Consider the following 20368-nt stretch of genomic DNA (forward strand, 5'->3'; position numbering starts at 1 on the left):
TCCTTTACCTCACAGTTGATCAAACCACATTGAAAGTCTTCAGCTGGGTTCTGGGGATTAACTTTGAGTCATTCGTCACCAAGCCATCTGTTGTGTTGTTATGTGTTCAAGAGGTCTGCAAACAAAACTTTCATCTGCAAAAATACTTGTCATCCATTTGACCATCCCTGAGTCAGTCCTTACAGCAACATTTCTTCAACTTGAACAATGATTTCGTGTTGTGGGCTTGCCTGCAACGGGTCGCTTTCTATCGACATCAGCACATTATCTAGAGAGATGACTTAGAAATCGTCAGTACCTTGAAGTCTGCATGCATCAATGGCAGGTTTCTCGCCTTTGACGTCAGTTTACATCATTGACTTTCGATCGAAGGATTCCGTGAAATGTTCGACATCAATTCATTTATTCACATCTCATGGATTGTACTGGGTACTTTGAGAACCATTGACATTACTGGTGGTCTCTCTCACACTTGTTAACAGTTTACATCATCGACTGGTAATCAAGTGGTTTCTACCATGTTCGACATCAACTCATTTATTCGCATGGCTAGAATCGTACCAATTCGGGAAGTAGAAATGAAGACCCTGGATCTAGTTTCCACCATCCAGGCTGCGAGGAGTTTTGTATTCATTATCTAGTAGACTAATCATAAACAGATGGCTGCGCCCATACTGTGTCTACAAAAGTCTATGATTATGATGTACTGCAAGATCATTCCTGTATCAGAGTAGTTAGTCTGTTAGTTAAAGTTTTGATCTGAGTATGGGAATGCCTACCTCAGCGATGATATAATCTTATACATGTATCTTGTGTTGAAAGTTGCAGGTTCTGACCAGGTTCTCCACGAGATAATCCTTGAAATGATAAAGCGCTTCACCCTTCCTAGATAATACAAAACCCTAATCTACTACAGGCTTCACACTTTAGGGGGCAATCTGTTACACTAAAAAATGTCACCATGGCTATTTACAGTTAGTATGGCTCTATCAACAGTCATGCTATCCTCATGGGCAAGTCTTATGCCTCTGCTCTCCATGTCAAACTCCAAAAAGAGAGAAAGTCTTTGTAAATGTGTTTATCTCTGGGTACGCAGATTCTCTCGTCCTTACCTGCGTATACGCACCTAATGTTCACAAAAACTGCGTACTTGTACGCTCTATATGTAAAGGGGTAGGTGCGTACCCCTGTAAAGGTCAAAAGGCGCGAGTTTCATCTTTAAAAAGTTACTTGTGGTCACTTCTAGAGCATTCTAGAAGGTTGTTCGACGTGTATTGAGCGCCTCCAGATGGTTCATGTACCACTATGAAAGAGGAACTTATCCCATCAAGAGAGGAGCTATCCCATCCAAAGAGGGGATTATCCCATTGATGGTGGACCTGATTAACTTCCTCTTGAGCACTATAAATACAAGCATTGGGCCAGAAGGAGGGGAGGTTGAAAGCTAAACATTTCTAAGGGTAGATGCTGCTGGAATTAGGACTCCCATTTAGAAGCTTGTGAGGAGAGATTACCATCTTTGCTTGTTCTATTTGGAAATGGGTGAGCTTTGTCAAAGTAAAGGAGAACTCTTGATGGACCCTGGGAGGGACTTGCACAACACCAAGGCTCGGGTTGTAATTGTTCCTTTTGTTTCCTATTAATGCAAATGAGGCCATTCTTCTCAATAACTTGTTATTTATGAGTTGTTTCATGTACTCCTTGGTCTACGTGTTAAATATGTTTTATTTTATGAGATTATCAAGTGCTATTTAATCATTTGATTGTTAGTGAATGCAGGTTTCGAAGTGAAGGAGGAGCTCATCCGGATCAGCGAGGCTGGACTGCTACAACAGCGTTGGACTACAGGTAGGATCTAAACACTTGATTTCTTGTATAGTAAATGCATGTTTAGAGAAGGATTGCTCTTGTTTGTCTTGTTTGTCACTAGAGAGTCTTAGGCTCCTAGGGAGGTTGGTTGTGTCTGCACTATCGACTCTTTCCGCCTGACACAAGGCCAACTAAGCACAGCAATTCACAGAAGTTCTCCACCTGAAACCACTCAAAAACAAGTCAATTCAGGATCATGTCAACTGCTCCACTGAGCATCTGTGCTGAATGTCAACTGCTCCACTGTCTACCTACGTTGAATGTCAACTCCAACAAAGGCTACCTACGCTGAGTGAGTTTGGACAAGTGGCAGGCTCATTCCTCAATGTGTCAATGCTTAGGAAGCTTCCAAAATGACACTTGCCTCAGGGAATTCGACTGGTGATGAGTAAGAGGTTCCAAATCTCCAAGTGGAAGAAAGAACCTCCAAGTGGACTCAAGAACTGAGAGAGGGAGAGGACACTAGTCAGATCTCAAGCTGACTCACCCTCTCTCCAAAATAACTATATATAGATCTCTCCTCCATGAGATCTAGAGGCTGGAATTTTGTTATTGCAAAGAATTGTTGTTGGTTTGAGACTGGAAACATTGGGTGCTTAATGCTTTGAAAGGAGCTGAAGAAGGAATTCCATTTTGCTGGGAAGGAGATGCTGGATTGGAGCCCTCTGGGTTGTATCTCTTCCTGAACCCTGTTATCAATCAATAAAGCTATCTTGGTTTTCTCCTATATACTGGTGTATTTGTATGATTGCATTAGTGTATTTGATTTACTTCTAATCCTGAATCATTTGTGAATATGAATATCTGCCTTTGTGTTGTGTTCTTCTCTTGTCGCAAGTAGCTGTTCTCTTGTCACAGGTAGCTGTTCTCTTGTGATCTCGTGGGAATCAAGTAGCTGTTCTCTTAAGCAAGCGAGGAGGCAAGTAGTTGTGAACACCCAAAGAGAAGAGGATCTAGATCGAGGGACAAACGGAAGACAACGGTAAGTCTATCGATCTCCCCTCTTTCACATTTCATAAAGGAAGAAACCAGAATAGCAGTATCTGTTTGTTGCTAAGGCACTGTCACACCTTAGGTGGATAGGATCGTCCTGCATAGGCATTTTTCCCCACAACACTATCTTTTCCTCTTAGAGCTTCGCTCTATTTATACAATCCCATGGTTCGTAGACCATGGGTAGGCCGACATGTAGGTTTTAACCCCAAAAATTACATGCATACGAATTCTAAAACACAGAAAATAAGCAATGCGAGAGCATAACACATAAAACACATATACACAGAGATTTTCCCCTGGATCCCAAAACCGAGACTACCAGCTTTATTTTTCATTATGTTCATTTTAATGTTACAATACATATTTATACATGCCAAGGCATCCAATACCATGGACCAAAAAACCATCGCGTCCAAAACCATGGACTGAAAACCATCACGTACAAAACCATGAGCAAAAGATCATGTAGAAAACCATAGGTAGGTCTGCCCAACCTAATATAGGGTCCAAAAACAAAATTTTCCAAGGTGCTGCCCCGGACCCCATAGAGTGGGGTTACCTGCACCCCTCAAACCCCTTGTGACTCGCCCCGCTACACAATCGGCGCAACGAAGGGGCGGCTCGCCCCCCTTATAACACCCTAGTTAACTATGTGGGCTTGTCATGGAAAGAATATAACACAACCCAACATTCTCCCACTTGTTGTTTTCTTTCCACAGACGTCCACATGAAAGCTTTGTCATTTATCCAACCCTGCAACGCTCATTGTTTCTCTACACCAAGAGAACATCTCAGAGCTCACAGATTTTTTCAATGCATCTTTAGTATTCTTCAAAGTGTCCACCTTTACCAGCAAAATCTCTTTGTCTTCTATCATATCCCTCATAAAGTGATATTGAACCTCAATGCACTTTGTCTTTGAATGATATGCAGGTTTCTTTTCCAAGAAAATTGCACTTTGGTTATTACAATCTATCCTTATTGCTCCCTGTACTAACCCCATACTTGAACACAATCTCTGCAACCAAACTGCTTCCTTGCTTGCATGAGTGGCTTCCCTGTATTCTGCCTCTGTAGTTGATAGTGCCACTACAGATTGTTTCTTACTTATCCAACTAGCTGCACCTCCAAATAGGTTAAACACATACCCACTTGTAGATCTTCTTCGATCCAAATCTCCAGCCCAGTATGCATCAACAAAGCCATTAATATCCAACACTCTGTTCAATCCTGGTCTACCTTGGTAGCACAAACCATAATCACTAGTTCCGAACAAATACCTGAAAACCCGCTTCACTGCTGTCCAGTGCTACTTCCCTAGTTTTGACATAAACCTACTTAATAATCCCACTACATGTGCAATGTTTGGTCTAGTACAGACCATCACATACATCAGGCTATCGACTACACTTGCATATGGAATAAAGGACATGTCCTCTTCCTCTTCTTGTGTCTTGGGACACTATTTAGCATATAACTTTACACCTATAGGAATAGGAACCTTCACCGCTTTATTATCTTGCATGTTAAACCTCTGCAATATTGTCTTGACATACTTCCTCTGGTTTATCCAGAGCTTCCTCTTTGTCTGATCTCTTTTAATTTCAATGCCCAAAATATAGTTTGCAGCACCAAGATATTTCATGTTGAATTTGGACGACAAATGGGTCTTCAAATCCTGGATAATTTCTTTGTCATTTCCAACCAGCAACATATCATCCACATACAAGACCAAATAAATAACACAGTCACCAATTAATTTAAAATACATGCAATGATCTGCTTTTCTTCTGGTGAAGCCAATTCCCGTTATAAATGTATCAAATTTCTGATATCACATCCTTGGTGACTACTTTAACCCATACAAAGACTTTTTTAACTTGCATACCAGTTCTTTCTTACCCTTCACCGCAAAGCCTTCAGGTTGCTTCATGTAGATCTCCTCTTCTAGATCCCTTTGAAGAAATGTTGTCTTCACATCCATCTATTCTACCTCAAAATCAAAAGCAGCAACAACAAATAAAAGTAATCTAATAGAAGTTACCTTGGCAACAAGAGAAAAAATATCATCAAAATCAATTCTCAACACCTGGGAATAACCTCTACCAACCGAGCTTTGTATTTCTCCACCTTTCCTTCTGCATTTGTATTCTTCTTGAACACCCATTCACTTCCAATGGGTTTCCTTCCAACCGGCAACTCCACTAGAACCCAAGCCTCATTTTTGTGCAAAGATGCCATTTCATAAACCATGGCCTCTTTCCAGAGTTTTTTATTCGCTGAATCTACTGTTTCCTTCAGAGTTCTGGAATCATCATCAGTAATAGATAAAGAAAAATTTGAATAGAAAGCAGATCGACTATACCTTTTTGGATGCCTTCTTTCTTGAATTGATCTTCTCACACCCGGAGTTTGTGGCTCTTCAACTTCTGATTCCTCCTCTGCTGTAGAGTCTGATTCTTCCTCTTTTGGCTCAAACTCTATCTTCTCAAGTTCCTTTGGTTGGACTTCACATTTAATAACATCTTTCACCTCTTTGAACACCACATCTCGGATGTACACAACCTTCCTTGTTACTGGGTTCCAAAGATTATAACCCTTTAAACCATCCTTATACCCAATAAAGATGCGCTTTTTAGATTTATTATCCAACTTGGTTCATTTATCCTTTGGAACATGTACATATTCATCATATCCAAATACCCTCAAATGTGAAAGAGAGGGTTTCTTACCAGTCCATACCTCTTGTGGAGTCTTATCCTCCAACGTTGATGAAGGTGATCTGTTGACCAGGTAACATGCTGTCTCCACCATCTCTGCCCAGAATTCCTATCCTAACCCGGCACCACTGAGCATGCTTCTTGCCCTTTCCATCAACATCTTATTTATTCTCTTTGCAAATCCATTTTGTTGAGGTGTATATGGAGTAGTCTTCTGCTGTGCTATACCACACTTCTGAAAGAATTCTTCAAATTCCTTACTGCAAAACTATCCACCATTATCTTTCCTCAACACCTTTATCTTCTTCTCTATCTGGTTTTCCACCAGAGCCTTAAATTCTTTAAACTTGTCAAAGACTTCAAATTTATTCTTAAGGAAATATATCCATGTATTCCTTGAGAAGTCATATATAAATGATACATAGTACACAAACTTACCCAGTGATGGAACCTTCAGAGGTCCATACACATCACTGTGCACAAGCTCTAATATCTGTTTCACCCTCTTACCACCAGAGGGGAAAATCACCCGATTCTACTTCCCATATACATAATTTTCATAGAAATCAAAATCTAAAGAGCTATTACTCATAGCTTCTACCATACCTTTACCATGAAGTATTCGAAGGCCCTTCTCTTCAATATGTCCTAGCCTTTGATGCCCCAACATGGTCTTCTCTCCAGAGACCACTAGATTTTCTGCTCCACTTTTAGGAACCATGGAAATGTTGCATCCATCAATAGTAGTGCTACCTTGCAGCTTGTACAGAGTTCCAATTCTAACTTCCCGCATCAATACCAGTGCCCCCCGAACCATCTTGTAGGTATCCTTCTCGAACACTGTTTTTACACCTTCATCATCCAACTTGCTTACAGAAATCAGATTTCTGGCTAATGCAAGAATATGCAGAACACCTAGAAGTATTCTAACCCTTCCACCTTGCAACTTCAACTTTACTTTTCCGCGACCAACTATTCTAGCCTTCTTGTCATTCCCCAAGAAGACATCACCACCATCATATCTCTCATACTCATAGAACCACTCTCTATGGGGAGTGAAGTGAAAGGATGCACTTGCATCAATCAACCATGCCTCATGATCTACATGTGTACTTAAATAAGCAAAGTACACATCCCCACCTTCATCTGAGGTGGTTTTCACCTCTATAGAAAGAGCATCATCAGATCCCTTTCCTTTATCAGGAGCTTTAGATTTACAATCCCTTTTGTAGTGCCCTTCCTTTCCACATTTCCAGCACACCACCTTTACAGGTTTTCCTAGAGATTTAGATCTCCCTCTAGATTTAGGTCTCCCACTTGATGACTTATTTTTGTTTCTATTCTGGGACCTTCCTCGTACAGACAAGGCATCACCATTATGGCTCTCCATATTTTTCATGTTGGGTTGTGTTATATTCTTTCCACGACCAGCCCACATAATTAACAGGGGGTTAGAGGGGGGGTGGAGCCCCCCATTGGTTGTGCCGATTGCATAGCAGGGGGGTCACAGGGGGTTTGAGGGGTGCAGGTAACCCCACTCTATCGGCAGAGCCACCTATGGTTTTGCGCATGATTTTCACACATGGTTTTGGATGCGATGGTTTTCGGTCCATGGTTTTGGACGTGATGGTTTTTGGTCCATGGTATTGGATGCTTTGACATGTATAAATATGTATTGTAACATTGAAAGGAACATTATGAAAAATCAAGCTGGTAGTCCCAGTTTTGGGATCCACTGGAAAATCTCTGTGTATATGTGTTTTATGTGTTATGCTCTCGCATTGTTTATTTTCTATGTTTTAGAATTCGTATGCAGTTAATTTCTGCATAGGATTAAAACCTACATTTGGTATCAGAGCAATTTGGCTTCAAGGGGACACCTTTGTTGCTGAGGGGTTTCGCTCAGGCCTGTGGTAGACCCTGTTCAGTGGGAGATCTTCAAGATCGATTCTGGTGGTGAAAGAAGATGGCGCGTAGTGGAAGGATAGAGATCGAAAAATTTAATGGTCAGAGTTTTGAGTTGTGGAAACTCAAGATGGAGGATTTGTTGGTGGATAAATATCAGTGGATCACGGTAGATCCGTGTACTAAACCAACGGGAGTCTCCGTTGAAGAATGGAAGAAGTTGGACTAGAAGGCAAAGAGCACAATACGATTGTGTGTCTCAGATTCAATAGTGCTGAATGTATCAGGGGAAGCTATAGCGAAGGCTTTGTGGGACAAGTTAGGGACTTTGTACCAATCTAAGTCCCTAGTGAATAAACTATTCCTATGGAAAAAGTTGTATAACCTAAGGATAAAAGATGGAGACTCGGTAACAGAGCATCTAAACGCGTTTAATACTGTGGTAAGTCAGTTAGCATCTGTTGATATTAAAATTTCAGATGAAGATAAGTGCATCAGTTTGTTGCGTTCTCTACTAGATTCATGGGATACTACTGTTATTGCAATAGATAGCAATGAAACTTCCTTGGAGTTTGATGAAATAGGCTCATCCTTGCTGACGGAGAAGATGAGACAGAAAAATATGGAGAGCTAGAATAGTGATGCCTTGTCTGTACGAGGCAGTCCCAGAATAGAAACAAAAATAAGTCATCAAGTGGGAGATCTAAATCTAGAAGGAGATCTAAATCTCCAGGAAAACCTGTAAAGGTGGTGTGTTGGAAATGTGGAAAGGAAGGGCACTACAAAAAGGATCATAAATCTAAAGCTCCTGATAAAGAAAAGGGATTTGATGATGCTCCTTCTGCAGAGGCGAAAACCACCTCAAATGAATGTGGGGATGTGTACTTCGCTTCTTCAAGTACTGATGAGCCTCATAAATAGGTAATCATATGGGCTCATTTTGCCTCCTAACCTAGTCAAACCAACCATTCTCTTAGTTTATTACATGATTTTCTGATTATATTTATGCTTATAGAGTGAGTTGAGTTAGTTATTGTGCCATGTGGTCTAATGTGCATTTAATGTAGATTATTGATGATTTTTGAAGTCAAAGTCAAGGATCTAGTGGAAAAATGGCAGAAATAACTCGAAGGGGACAGAGGAGAGGACTTAGAGGAGGGAATCCCCCTCATTTATTACTCCTCACTTTGAATTCTCCTTCATTTAGCTCAGAGTACAAGCAGTCGAATCATGCAGCCGGGCAAGTGGAGGATGACCGATGATTATCTCGAGTTTTGGAAGCCAAGCCTCCCTGATTTTAAGGAAGTTTTTGGTAGCTTCATTTGTATAAGTAGAGAGGCCTAGAACCTCACTAGGGTCAAATTTTTGTTGGATTTTTGCTTATGTAAACTCTGCTCAATTTCAAGCTCATTATTTTGTGACAGTTTCATGTAATCTTGTTATTGTTTTGAGAATAAAGATGGAATCCTTTTTGAGCTAGCACTTAGTTACCTCAGAGGGTTGAAGCTCTTGGGTTAGGGCCCAATCCAAGCAGCCAAGCTCCTCTTTACTTGTATCTGTATGCTTTGTTTCAGTTTGTAGATTAGTTTGTTGTTAGATGTATTTCTTTTATGTTTAAGAATATGTTGCTTTTGATGATTTAGTAGTTTGCTTTCATTTGTGCTTTCTATAGCAGGTTAAATATTGATCAACAAAGATTCAAAAGGCTAGCAATAGTGCCTTGCCCTCTATTCCTCCCTTTGGGACCATGATTTGAGGCAGAGACCCTCTTGTTGCCCCAAAAACACAGATTTTCCTCCTTCATAGGACTTCTAGTGTTTGCAGCTTTCTAGAAGGTTAATAGTCAGGTCTTGCTTCACTTTAGATATTCTTCATCATGCTTACTTCCTGATTTGCAATAGTCTTCTTTCATTCTTTCCTTTCCTACAATATTTCTCAACATTTCCTTTCATAGATCATAGTTTAAACACTTTTTATGCAAAACTCTGTTTTTCCTCAATACATTCACTTCACTTGTTGCTTGATTTCCATTGTTTACTGTCAGTTCCTATGTAGTAGATCTCTTCCAGTAGTATCCTAGGTTATCAGCAATCACACCCTCCATCTAATCCATGCCCTATTGGTCTCCCAAATCTCACCTCAATTCTGCCTTAGTTTCCTGCATTTTTCCTAGGACTTCTTCCTCTCTCCTTGAGCAAATCCAATCATCTTTCTCTCTCCTGGTGATTCATGGTAGGCCATAGGCACCCTAACACCTCATTCCAATCTTCATCCACATTTTCACCCCCTCTCACACCCTCAAAACAGTGAAAACTACTCTTGGCCTCCTCCTATAGGCGTCCTATAGAACGTTGTTTTTCCTCCTGTAGATTTCTTGTGTCCTCCTGTACATTTTTTTGTAGGCTTTCTTTTGAAGGCCAAGTGTGGGAAAAGCCTCTAGAAGGCCACCTAAGACCTCCTAGGACCCATCCACACCATCCTACATCCTCTCAAGTGCCAAAACCACCCTCCAATGCCACCTATTCGCTGCCGCACTCACATACAATAAATTACATGCATGTCAATTTCACATAAAAATACATAAAAATCCAAAAATATGTTTTTTTGCTTATTTACTTCCAGAAATAGAATAGTTAGATGTTGTTTACTTCCTTGAGTAGGTAATGGCATTCCTTTAATGGTTTTCATAGTGCTTTATGCAAAAGTAGAATTAGTTGGTTAATTAGGATTTACGAGGTTTTCTTTACATTTCAACTTTTCTCCTTTCTGCAGTTAGAATAGCATTTGTAGAGTAATATTTCTTTCCTTCCATCACATATAGAGCTTCTTCTGGAATCCATAGAAGTTGGCTTGAGTTCCTAGTGATCTCGCGCCAACTGATCAAGTGACAACCTGTAGTGAGAACTAGTACTTGTGCATACATCACCAACACTTCCAAGTTTGTTACAAACTACTGGGTTGATAAGAGTAAAGTAGGCAGCCCAGGAGTTGCAACATTATTGCTGCAATATTGGTGCTCACCACTTTTTGACACCGTTGCTGGGGAAGCATCAGAGTATTCTGTGATTACTACTTTCTTTTATTTCCTATTGCAACATTCTGCTAATAGTTCATTTCATCAAAAGTAGACTAGTTATTTCTTTTCCTTTCAGGTTCGACATTTCCTTGCTTTCCCTTTCAATTATGCAAATTTCATTTTAGCAAGTTCATTTTAGTTAGTTGTAATTTATTTTGTTCAATCAATTTTAGTTTTGTAGGTACTATTAGTGTGGGGAAAAAATAAACAAAAACCAACAAAAACGATTTCCTTTCATGCCTCGTAGGAATAGAGATAACTTAGGAAAATTCTTTCCCAACACCCCCACTGCTTCACACATCCAACCTTCTCCCTTCTTCGGTGGCTGTGATCAAGACGAACCCTTAGGTGAATAGCCAGACATATTTGAAGAACCTATAGGGGAAGAAGAAGAAGAAAACATTCCTTTGGAGCCAATGGTTGAAAACATAAATGCTAGGGGGAATGGAGAGAGAATAGAGGGTACCTTTCCCATTCGGGAGACCAATGGGGACACTAAAATGAAGAATATAAGCCCTTCTGCCCTACCTCATTTCCATGGTCTAACTACAGAATATCCTAACACCTTCTTGTTCAAGTTTGTTGTCATCTGTCGAACTTATGACTATGCAGAAGATGAGAAAAAGTTGAAATTGTTCCCTTCTACTCTCAAGGATGCAGCACTATGCTGGTTCATGGGATTACCTGGCAATAGCATCACAACTTGGGCTCAGATGCAACAGGCCTTTAACAACAAGTATCGAGACTATTGTAGGTCAAAAGATACTAAAGAAGAAATCTTTTGAATGACCACAGGAAGTGATGAGTGCCTAGAAGACTATGAAGAGAGGTTCCAGCTCAGTTACAAAAAGGCCGGGTGTACACTTTACCCTGAGTCTCTGAAGCTGGTCCTGCTCAGGGGAATTTAGGAAGATCTTCTAGACACCCTCCATTTGCTGGCTAGGGGAGACATCTACCAGCTACCCTATGAGGACATAAATACATTTTTAGAAACCATTCTAGGGCAGCCAGAAAGAAGGGTATGGGGAGTCAACCCATAGCCAGTACCTCCTCCTCCAACTCATCCATCAAAGGAGAAATTGGAAACATGCTGGAAGACATCAAGAGTGAGATGCTACAGACTCTTTCCATGCAAGTGGACACCTTACATATCAAAAGAAAAAAAAGAGGAAGCAGAGAGGTCTTTGGCCATTTTTTGTCGTAGATGCACCAAGAGGCATCTTAGGAATGAATGCCCATTGAAATCTGTAGAGGTTTGTTCAGTCTGTGAAGAAAATCATTCTACAGATAAGTGCCCTTCCTTGCCCAAACTTAAAGCTGTATATCAAGGGGCTGAGGGAGTCACTAAACAACTCTATTACATAAACCAAAGAAGGCCGCATGGACCTAGACCATACCAGCAGGGGATGCAAGGGACATCTTAGGCATACTATAACCCCAACCAAGTGCCCTCCATACCTTCTTGGAGTCACCCTGCTCATCCTTCCTGGTCCATACCACCTCCTTTGTCCTTCACATCTTAATATCATGCCCAACCAGCCACCCATTTTTTTCAATCCTATGCTCAGCCGCAGCCTTAGTGGAATGCATCTCATCAAGGATGGAGGCCCCAATACAACTCCCTTCCCGCTCTTATGCCTCCACCACCTGCCCAACCACAACCGTTACCTTCAACTCCACCAAGGCAATCCCAAATGCCTGCCTAGCCAAATCCGAACCCGAACAATAGACAGGCTTAGCAAGTGTATAGTGGGGAACCATCATGCCCGACTTATGTTGTGGAGATTCAAGAAATCAACTTGCGATCTATGAAAGTTCTCCCAGATAGCCAGCCTCCACCCACAGTGGTTGAGGAAGATAAAGAGGAAAGCGAAGCTAAAGAAAATCCACCCTTTCCTGAGAGACTATCCGTGATAGTCCAACCTACCCCAGAAGAGACTAAACTCCTAGGAGAATTGAAACATTTATGTGTAAAGATACCACTTCTCCAAGCCATAAAAGATGTGCCTATCTACAATAGGTTGATCAAAGAGAAGTGCTTTAGGCATCTAGGAAGGCGCAAGAGAGATGCCCCAACCATCAATGTCATAGGACAATTGTCCAACCTGATGTTGGGGTAGGTAATCTGTCCAAAATATTTGGACCCTGGAAGCCCAATAGTTGATGTCCACATCAATGGCACAATGATCCCGCATACCTTGATTGATTTGGGAGCTACCGTTAATGTGATGAAAAAGGACACAAGGCTCAAACTCAACCTCCGGGGCTCCTTGAGGAAGACCACGACAGTGCTATAGCTAGCAAACCACTCCACAGTGACCCATGAGGGGATTGTGGAAGATGTGATGGTATCCATTGATTCTTAGGAGTACTCTACTAATTTCTTAGTTCTCCAGCCAAAGGCAAAGCTCATTGGGTATCGTCTCATTCTGGGAAGACCCTGGTTGGCTACAACCAATGCCTACATCAGCTATCAAGTTGGTAACATGACCATAAAGAATGGGCACATGTCCAAGTAGTTAATCCTATATCCTCTTGCCCAACCCTTGCTAGAACATGATCTACCTCTCTAGTTGGAGGAGGAATATGAGGATGAAATTTATTCCGCACCACTTTCTACATTAGAAACTGCCATGGGGGAAAACCTCAAGATGAGGATGATATGATTGAAAATTTGATTCAGAATCCACCTCCCAATGTATCACCATTAGAAGACATAGTAAGAGAAATCCAAAACAACCCCTCAACTAATCTCTGTGTGGCTGATCCTACTCCTCCTTGTGTCAAAAATATAGAGTTTGGCCCAGAAAGAACATTGAAAATCAATCCATCCCTATCTACTTCCCAGGAGAAGGAGCTATGCAGCCTGCTAAGAAAACATCTAAATGCCTTCGCTTGGAGTTATAAGGAAATGAAGGGAGTGCACCTTTCAGTTTGTACTCATCATATATACATCAAGGAAGATTGCCAGCCAGTCATGTAGCCTCAAAGGAGGATGAATCCTTCACTTAAATATATTGTTAAGGAAGAACTACAGAAATTGCTTGATGTAGGATTCATCTAACCCATCTCTTACAGTGAATGGGTCTCTCCTTTGGAGCTAGTGCCAAAAAAAAATGGTAAGTGGAGAATCTGTATCGACTATCAGGAATTGAACAAAGCCACTAAAAAGGACCATTTTCTTTTACCTTTCATAGATCAAGTGTTAGACGGTCTGGCAAGGAAAAAGTTTTTCTCTTTCCTAGATGGGTTTAGCAGGTACGATCAGATTCAAATCAGCCCGAAAGACCAGGATAAGACCACTTTCACTTGACCTTTGGGTACCTTTGCATATCGGGCCCTTCCTTTCGGTTTGTGCAACTCTCCAGCCACTTTCCAAATATCAGTATTGAGTATATTTTCTGAACTAGTTCATGATGCAGTAGAAATATACATGGATGATTTTACTCCTTATGGTTTTGACTTTCAGGAAGCTTTATCTAACCTAGGAAAAGTTCTAGATAAGTGTATTGAGATGAACCTATCCCTCAGTCCGGAAAAATGTGAGTTTTTGATGATTGAAGGGACCGTGTTAGGTCATGCAATATCTAAACAAGGACTGTGGGTGGACCCCAACAAAATTTCCATCATCAAAAGGGTCCCACCTCCTCAGAAGGTGAGAGATGTTAGAAGTTTCCTAGGTTTAGATGGATATTACAAAAGATTCATTAAGGATTTCAGCAAGCTAGCCTCTCCTTTGTTTGGCCTCTTAGGCAAAGATGTTGAGTTCATATGGTTGGAAAATTGTCAAGAAGCCTTAGATACCTTGAAGAGCAAGCTAGTGACTGCGCTAATTCTCAGAGGCCCAAACTGGGCCCTACCTTTCCAAATTCACACAAATGCCTCGAACAAAGAAATAGGAGCAGCCTTAGGAAAAATTGGTGAAAAGTTACCTTATGCCATATACTTTATAAGCAAAAACTTCTCAAAGGCAGAGTTAAACTATACAGTGATCGAGAAGGAACTCCTAGCTGTCGTGCATTCCTTAAAGAAATTCAGACATTATATCACAGGTTATCAAACCTTTGTGCACACTGATCATGCTGCAATTAGATATTTAATGAACAAACTAGATGTAAATGCTCGCATTATGAGATGGTTGCTTTTACTGCAGCAGTTTGATTTGACCATTATTGATAAGCCTGGTAAAGAAAATGTTGTTGCTAACTTTTGTCTAGAGTAAATTTTCCTACAAGTGAAGAAGGAATGGTGGATGACCAAATGCCAGATGAGCACCTATTTGCTATATTAGTACTCTCTCCATGGTTTGCTGATATAGCAAACTACTTGGTTTTGGCACAGTTCCCACCACGCCTGTCCTCAAAGGAGAAGAGCAAGATAGTAAGGAAAAGTGCCCCTTTCACCTAGATTAGGGGCAATCTCTTCAAACTTGGCCCAGATCAGATCTTGAGAAGATGTGTCAGGGAGGAGGAAGTCTTTGACATCCTCCTGAACTGTCATGACAGGCCTTGTGGAGGTCATTTTCCAGCAAAAATAACTGCCTTCAAGATACTGCAAGTAGGCTACTATTGGCCCACTCTTCATCAGGATGTGAGGAGATTTACAAGCTAGTGTGATCGGTGTCAGAGGATGGGGAAACCAACTCCAAAGGATGAGATTCCCATGCAACCTCAAGTGACCTTTGAGCCATTTGAGAAATGGGGCATCGACTTTGTGGGTCCTATCAGCCCTCCTTCAAAGTGAAAACAATACATCATTGTGTGCACTGATTACCTGACAAACTGGGCAGAGACAAAAGCAATCAAAGCAGCAATAGATGAAAAAGTAGCTGAGTTTTTGAGAGAAAAAATATTCTACAAGTTTGGGTACCCAAGAGAGTTGGTCACAGATCAAGGCAGTCAGTTCACTTCCAATTTGATTGAAGACCTGCTCACACATCATAAGATCAAGAACAGGACTTCCACCCCTTACCATCCACAAGCCAATGGAAAAGTGAAGGTCACTAATAGAGCATTGGAAGAGATCCTGACCAAAGTAATGAGTAGCAGCAGAAAAGACTGGGCTAACAGATTAGTTGAGGCCACTTAGGCCTACAACAAAACATGGAAGACCACCACAGGGTTCACACCCTATGAAATGGTCTATGGGAAGAAGGCTTTGTTGTCAATAGAGTTTGAGTTCAATACACTAAGGATGACAGCTCAACTGGACCTAGACCTTAGCCATGCATAAAAGGAGATATTACTTCAGCTCAATGGATTGGATGAATACAGATTGCAAGCCCTTCTCCACACAGAGGTAGTTCAGCTTCAGAGGAAGATATGGCATGATAAAAGTATCAAGGAGAAGAAATTCCAAGAGGGAGATTGGGCGCTACTCTATGATTCAAGATACAAAGATTTCAAAGGTCAGCTAAGCACAAGATGGCTGGGACCCTGCACTGTGGAGAAATGTAACGACAATGGTTCAGTTCTGATCAGAACCATTGATGATGAATCCATCCGCATGCTTGTAAATGGACATCGGTTGAAGGTCTACAAGAAACCCCTCTCCAAGTGAGAGTTTATTGAAGGTATGAATAAAACAGGGATTGTAGTGGAGCACGTCTTGGCTTCCACCTCACCCAATCACTGAAGAAAAATAAAAAATAATAAGGACTTAGGTGAAAACCTCCATGAGGCACTTGAGTCCCATCATTGGGTTGAAAAACTCTTCTGAGGCGGCCTAGTGATGTCAAAAAAAAGAGAAAAAGGATAAGATCCCTGGGTGAGAACCTCCCTTGGAGGCACCCAGGGTAGGCAATTAGGGTGGAGACCTCTCTGAGGCGCCCTAGTTGTTTTTCAAAAAAAACAAAAAAACAAAAAACAAAGGAATAATAGAGGAAACAACACCATCCACCTCACCTGAAGCCTACCCACTACCTCTCCATCCTTATTTACCTATAACATCATCCTCAAGCTCCAGGCACAGGAAGAAGCTGAAGTTTCAAGGGGAGATGCAGCTACATGAGCTCCTATAGGAATTCCTGTAGCAGCTGATCCCATCAAAACCTAGCACCAGCAGCAAGAGAATGCAAATGAAGGTTGATAAGAAACCTGAAGCTCAAAACCAACCAGAGAAGAACCTGTACAAGACACAGCCACACATCAACAAGCAGATAACATGCATCAAAAGAAATAAAGGCATGTAGTAGAGAGAAGAGCCACAACACCTCACAGCCAATACATTCAGATCACGAGTAAGTAACTAAGTCGCTCCTCTATTTGCATATGTGTAATTAGAAGTCATGCAAAAGCAACGAGATGGTTGAGGTTGAACGAGGGAAAGGTGGCTAGTTAACTTGGCCACCTTCATCTAGTTGACTCCACTCATTCGAGATGTCACCCACACATGCGCACAGTCAACTCCAGCACAAGATGCCAAGGATAGGTAGTGGAGGAAGTGTGAACTCCAATGCAATGATGGGAGATGATTACGAGGAGAAGCCATGATGACCAAGTAGGTGGGGACCAATGCTCCAAATATGGCCAATGTATACCTTGCCAGCTCACCCCTCATCACTGGAAATATCCATAAAGGGTAACAAGTCCTCCTCCCCGAGCACTCTCACCACCTTTTCCTTCATTCTCTCCTCGTAACTCAGCTACAGTAGTCTCCTTGTGCCCCCACAACCTTGTAACCATCGTCCTCCATCGATCTCTCCCATATTCCTGCTCTCGACATTTTCTATAGGAGCACCTACAAGAATTCTAGAGGAGGGACAACAAGCTTCTACATGAGGGGTAGTTAGTTGTTTGGAATGGAGAAAACTCAATTTTTTCACGATTCTCAGTCTGAAGAGGTAGGGTTCATGCAGGCCCCCTATTAAATATCAATATATGCAAGAAGTGGTTTCAATTTGAGGAGGAAATAAGTCTTTAGGAGAGGAGAAAATACATAAAAAAAAATCTGCTTATTTAAAAAAAAAAAAACGCAGTCTCCTCTGTCTCTCTATTTTTCTCAAAATTTATTGTCTCCATCTCCACATTTGGTTTCCCAAGAGTATAAAAAAAATGTCAGGAGGGTTTATGACAAAGGAGCCCACTAACTCCACTAGGCTCCATGCACATCCACAAGTGGTGGACATATTCACAAGGGAAAATTGGATGAATTTCTTTGAGACATTCCAAGGGTTTGATGAGGAAATTTCCCAAGAGTTTGCTCTCTCTCTGGTACCCCACACAAGAACTCATGCCACTATCACCTTTAGAGGTCCTACCATGGAGATAACCCATGAATTCATTAGTAGGGTCACTACCCTTCCTCTTGGGCTACCTTAGAGTAAGGATGAAAAACCAATTGGCCAAGCTGCCAATTTTTTTTCTTTTTTCCAAAACAATGAAACCCTTGTAGAGGATAAAAATGGCATTAGAAGGGCTAGCATACCATATCCTTGGGATGGAGTTAGCTATCAAATAATCAAATACATTTCCTATGAGGGGAGGTACAACATTTTCTATGGTTATCACTTTAGGATCGTCCATGAATTAAGGTATGGCATGGATACTCCAGCACCTCAGAAGCTCAGTATCCCCTACTTCCTCTTGCAGTCCCTCATTGACTCCAGCACTCAGGTTCAAGTAGGAAATTCAGAGCAGCTAGCTCACCATGGGTGAATCAAAATCCTAGTGGAGGAATCCCTCCATACATTTACACTCCCTAAAGCATGGGAAGTCTTCTGAAACATGACAGCTAAGGCTAACATAAAGGCATTAACCTATGACGTTAGTCCTACTGGCAATGAGGAGGAAGAGCAGCAAGGGGGAGAAGATGAAGCCACTGGTGACTTAGCAAAACAAGAAAGGAAGGAGGAGGACACTGAAATGGAGGAAGAGAGAGCTGAAGAAACAGAGCAGAAAGAGACAGAAGGAGGAGAAAAAGAGGCAGACAAGGCAGAACAAGGAAAAGGTTCCCCTAAGACTCTGGAAAGGGAGGCAACAACTGCCCTTACTGCCCTCAGTACACCAATCAAGCCAGAGCAAAAGAGGAAAAGACAATCCTCCATGTATTTTAGGGCTAGGAAGAGCACAAGAATCAAAATAGGCAAGCCTCAGCCCTCTTCAAAAGTGCCAATTACAATTGAATATTCACCCTCTCCCAAGGGGAAAGAATCCCCTTCCAAGACACCTATCACATATGAAAGGGGGACTCCTAGATCTTCCAAATGGAAGGAAAAGGTAGTACTACAGGACCCTAAGACAATCCTATAGGAGGCTCAAACAATTATACAGGAGACACTATCAAAACTACAGGAGACCCAACAACTTGAGAAAAGGATAGAAGAACAGCCACAGGTGAAGGAGGAAGAACCAAAGATACAAGAACCTGATCCTCAACCTAGTTTGGATTCCTATTACAATCTTCTTGAGGAAGGAAGGATAATCCCACAAAAATTTGCAATTCCACATAGGTAGATGCAAATAGCCAAATCCAAGGGAGTTGAGGATGTTGGCCATATGGAAAACAAACTCAGAGAAATGGGTAGAGAGTTGAGTGCTAATAGAAATAGGGAAGCAATTACAAAAAGCCACCTTGAAACTGAAAATGAATTGTTAAGGAGGCAGCTGCAAGAGAAGGAGACTCAGCTGGCGTGCATGGCCAACTTATTCATGAGGGCATTGCAATGTAGAACACCAGCAAAATCCTATGGCCTCTATCTCAAGGACCAATGGTTAAAATTAAAGATAAAGACTTTGGTACAAAGAGGTACAATGTCTTTCCAAGATTATAGGTACTTTATGGATCTGTGTGACCAAAGCACATCAAAGGGTAAGGAAAAGATGGCAGAATTATACCTACATAACATGGCCCTCATAGACATGAATGTGTGGGACCTTAATGCTAAGCTAGGGGACCTACAATTAATGGCCATGGCCTCATGGATGAACCATGAAGAAATGAGGGCAACAAAAATAAAATGATTGACGGTAAAGGAGCATAATTAGCCACTAATGATAAGAGCTGAGCCATCAGATCCTATGGCACTCATCAGCACACACAAGCTGCTTGCTAATGACCCTCAGATTGCCCTTAGATATCTCACCAATCAGGCACAAGCCATTGCACACTTTGAGGATACGCAAAGGCTACTTGGGGATGACTGTGTGCATGCATGCACGATGAGATGGAACACCTTACCACACAGTCTGCAGATCAGGGAATATCATTCCCCCATGAGGCTGAAGGATGCATTGAGAAGAGTGCCAATGTACAAGCACTCCATGCAGAGGCTGTAGGTCAACTGGATTGGCCTCAAACTGAGTCCTCCACTGCTGTTAGGCATTGCTGGAAGGTAGAAGGGAAGAATAAGAGGAAGAACAGTGAAGGATATAGACAGGAAGGCAGGATTCTATGGCAAAGAAGAGTAGACCACATCAGAAGCCCGAGATGCTAGGGAGGCCACTAGGGCCATAAAAGATTAGGAGATTGACTAAGTTGCTCACAGGATGGGCAACACTTTCAGTAGGGGAGTGATGATGAGCCTCATAAATGGGTAATTATATGGGCTCATTTTACCTCCTAACCTAGTCATACCAACCATTCTCTTAGCTTATTACATGATTTTATGATTATATTTATGCTTATAGAGTGAGTTGAGTTAATTATTGTGCCATGTGGTCTAATGTGTATTTAATGTAGATTATTGATGATTTTCAAAGTCAAAGTCAAGGATACAGTGGAAAAATGGTAGGAATAACTTGAAAGGGACAAATGAGAGGACTTATAGGAGGGAATCCCCCTCATTTATTACTCCTCACTTCGA

General features: G+C 41.5%; 1 pseudogene; it reads left to right on the top strand.

Annotated features, from left to right (window-relative positions):
* The window catches only part of LOC149203253 (palmitoyl-[acyl-carrier-protein] 4-desaturase 3, chloroplastic-like), a 219860-nt pseudogene that overhangs the window by 117609 nt on the left and 81883 nt on the right, over window positions 1–20368 (top strand).

This window comes from Pinus tabuliformis, chromosome 2_1 (assembly GCF_031772625.1).
Source record: "Pinus tabuliformis cultivar Carrire ecotype Pingquan chromosome 2_1, CPIR1, whole genome shotgun sequence".
Classification (NCBI taxonomy): Eukaryota; Viridiplantae; Streptophyta; class Pinopsida; order Pinales; family Pinaceae; genus Pinus; species Pinus tabuliformis.